Consider the following 4,043-nt stretch of genomic DNA (forward strand, 5'->3'; position numbering starts at 1 on the left):
ACATGTTATTGTGTCCAAGAGAGGCAAGGATAACAAATTTGAGCAAGGTCTAAGATATCTAATTCAGTCTCGTTAATCTCACCTCTTCAGGAGCTATAAAGATGTATTGGAAAGAGCTCTAAAAGTTAAATCAGAGTTGAAGAGATCAGAGAGGAGAGGGGTGACAAAAAGAGACCTAAACTGACAGAAAATCGGAATGACCGATCAATGAACTACAGGAGAAATTCAAGTAAGAAGAAGAAATTTGAGGCTTGTGACTATTGCGGCAAGTTTCATGCTAAGCCTTGTCTTAAGAAGTTCGAAGCTTGCTTTGCATGCAGTCAGTCGGCACATTTAGCACGAGACTACTCCAACAAAAAGAAGAATGACTCTAAACCTGCTAAATTTAGTGATCAAAGACAGACGGGGAGTGCACGGGTTTTTGCACTGACATAGCAAGATGCTAGTAGTGATGGGTAGTGGCAGGTATAATTTCTATCACCTCAGCAAAGAGAGAGAGAGAAATGAAAAAAAGGAGAGAAAAAATTTAAAAATAAAAAAAAATAGAGAGATCCAATCCTTGGTGCAACCTTTCTCTCTCTACTTAAATTGTAGATCCTAAACCAGTTTACCGAGTCGGGTTTGAAGCGTGCTCAAGTCCATTTCAATTTTGTTAGAGCTCTTTAATTTGTATTTAAATTTTTTAAATAGTGGAATGTCAATTAATTTACTTTTTTAAATAGTTTTGAATTGGTGCAGCTGATTTATCCATCTGAACCTGATGATCTTTGGGCCAATAGATGAAAGTAACTTGGAACAAACCGTACAAATTTTTGAATTATTAGTCAATTTTAATTTATATAGACTATGAAAATATAAATTATATTGATATGATTGGCTTTGCAATTTTGAATCAAGTATATGAATGTTTTACGATCCATGTTTTTATAGCATTGTCTCATGGATGCTTATGTACGAATGATTTCTAAAATTATGAAAAAGTACATTTTCCTATGAAGGCGATACATATGGGGCTCGTTTGGTTCGCGGGAAGGATTTTTTCTCATAGGAATATGATTCCTGTGAAGCATATTTCTAGAAAAAGGATGCCTAGGAAAGTACTTTTGGCATGCTTGGTTGACCATGGAAAAGTGACAGATTTCCAAAGTGCTTATGTTTGGTTGACCATCCACTTTTCTGAAAAAGTTATATGTAATTCCTATTATACCCTAAATAAAAATTAGGTTTTTAATACTTTGAATCCAATAATGATCCTTGATTTGATGCTAAAGGGTCTGTTTGAAAAAAAATAAAAATATTTCGATTTTCGGATCACGAAAAAGTAACATTTTCATATTTCTCATGGAAAAAACTTTTCATGAAACGTGGAAATCATATTCCTATGGGAATACAACTTTTTCGTAACTCTTCTTTGAAAACTCCAACCAAATAAGAGGCATCTCTTTACTTTTCCGTTGACCACACTTTTTTCCGTTCTTTTCCCGCGAACCAAACGAGTCCATAGGGTCTAATTATGAATTATGAACTTTCATAAATATAGTTGATTTACAAAAAATAATTTTATAATAGTTTTATTATTAAAGATTATTTATGGATCACGAACTCTGTAAAGCCATTAAGTATCTTATTCACGTATGAGTTAAGAAAATATATCTTAAGAACATCTGAAATATTTTATGAACTATCAGATTGCTATAACGACCCTAGAAATGGGGACCAATCGCACTCTGGAGCTAGCATCCAACTAAAATGGCCCTTTGCCAATGAGTTAAAATCGGTAAAAAATATAAACTATGATATTTTGTTGATTACAAAAAATAGCCCCACCATGGGTTATAGTGACTATAGCATAAAAAATCTGGGAGCAACGTTTAATTGATAGTATGGATAGATGACAAATATTTGACGATTATGAATATTTTAAGTTGCATTTTTAGCTTTATAAACTTGCATGATTTGTGCATACATAATTAGATTGCTATGATGCAGTTTGTTATTATGTTTATAAAATATTTTATTTTATAATAAAAATTTAATTTCCAAATTATGCATTAAATCATATAAAAGTTTATGCTTAATTCGGTAAGGCGATGCATTGTTACTTATTGAGCCGCAAAGCTCATTTGTCTCTTATATTTTTTTCAGATAATTAAGGTTGCTTGGAGCAGGGAGGAATAAATGAAATAGAGGATGAAAGAATAAGCTCCAATCATAGTTGCAAGCTATCAATAAATTTAGTTATGATTATAAAGTTTGGGTTGTGTACCCGTAAATATTCAAATGTTGGGTTTAGATGCTCTATACCCCCCTCTCTTTGTTTAACAAATGAAAAATCTTTGGACTAATTTTATTATTCTGTAAATTTTTATAAAAATTTTAGTATGAACTTCGTGTTATTGTGGGCAATACCCCGCGGTAGCATGGCTATGTCATGCTCGGGATCTAGGGTGTGACACTGCAATCTGGGCATAAAAATCTTATTTACCCTTGGTTCTTTCATGATCCTGTCCTGACAAGGACTGCAAATCTAACAAGAGGAAATTTGGTTGGTAGCCAGTATGTAGTGGGCTGCTTTTGGTGCATGAAAAATATGATGATCAACCATTAACATGGAACCAATTTTTTTCCCCGTATGTTCAAACGCCTCCTTGTTCATAATTTATAGAGGTGCACTACAAACAAATTTGTTAAGACCGATCAATTATCATCTCTTAATGGATCAAGGAAAAGTTATAGCAAGCCTTCAAAACCTATATTCAAGAACCCGATGTAGCAAGGCTGGGTAAATTAGTCATGAAATTTACAAGGACCTGATGACGATTAAAGTTTTAATGTTACCATGAGTATCAAAAGTATGTTGATATTCCTCCACACAGCTGGGGAGAGTATGAAGTTCATAGAGCTCAAATGCATGACATGCAGGAGTTGGCACCAGAGTCATGGTCACATGGTTTGTGGGGTATCTTCCATTATCCTTTGAGCGGCCATGCATGACTAATTCAAGAGGGAGCATGTGATGAATGACTGAGATATCAAACCATAGATGGGCGGTACAACATTACACCAATGCCAATTAATCAGGGTCAACAAGCCTATCTACTATACCAGGCCGCAACCACCATCTTAGAAATAAATATTTAGGATTGTAATTGCAGGAAAAATGCTTTAGTAATTCAGAAACCTTACTCAAACGTTAGTTGTTTGCAGCCAGCTGAATTACTTTTTTGAGTGAGCTTTGGGTTGATGTAGCAGTGCCCAGTTGCAGGCGTAGCACAAACCATTCTCTAATAAAATAATGAAGCACCAGACAGTCCATGATAAAGATTAAAGGTTGAATCACCAAGAGACCTAATAATGGATTGAAATAACTAAGATTTCATGCTCCAAGAAAACCAAAATTTCTATGCTCAAAGTTTTTAGTTTAAAAACAATAACTTGTTGCGTTCGATCTTGCCACGACGCCAACCAACAGTTCTCTTGATTCAGCTTGCCTTTAGATAATGAAGCACATAAGAACGTCGCGATGCGCTGGAGGCAACCATCAAAACATTATGTGGGCAAGACTCGAAAACTCGTGGAAAAATAAGCAATATGTTGATGGAGAGAGACATAAGATGTTAAGATGTCTAGCCTGAATCAGCACTCAATATCTACGAATCCCTTGGGCATTCAATCTATTACAGAAAGCTTTAGATGAAGAATAGAACTTCCCCTTTTTCTCGTGAGATTTTGGGGGTGGGATGGCGGCGACAGTGGCTGCAGTTATGGTTAAGGAGCAGAACTATTGTTTAAAACGCAGGTAACAGGTTGCTTACTGGCTCATCCTCTACTCAGCATTGTAGACTACCCAGTGCACCATAATCATTAAATCTGAGTGAGCACCAATTTGCAGTCACTCTGTCATCTGTGACATGGCTCAACCCAAGGTTCCTGATTACCACAGAGTGATGGATTCTCGGAATATGGTTTTATGAACCACAGCAGCAGCATAACTAGGCAAACGCTACAATAGATAGTAGCCGATGATCTTCTGTACTGGTTAG

Source organism: Phoenix dactylifera, chromosome 7 (genome assembly GCF_009389715.1).
Source record: "Phoenix dactylifera cultivar Barhee BC4 chromosome 7, palm_55x_up_171113_PBpolish2nd_filt_p, whole genome shotgun sequence".
Taxonomy (NCBI): domain Eukaryota; kingdom Viridiplantae; phylum Streptophyta; class Magnoliopsida; order Arecales; family Arecaceae; genus Phoenix; species Phoenix dactylifera.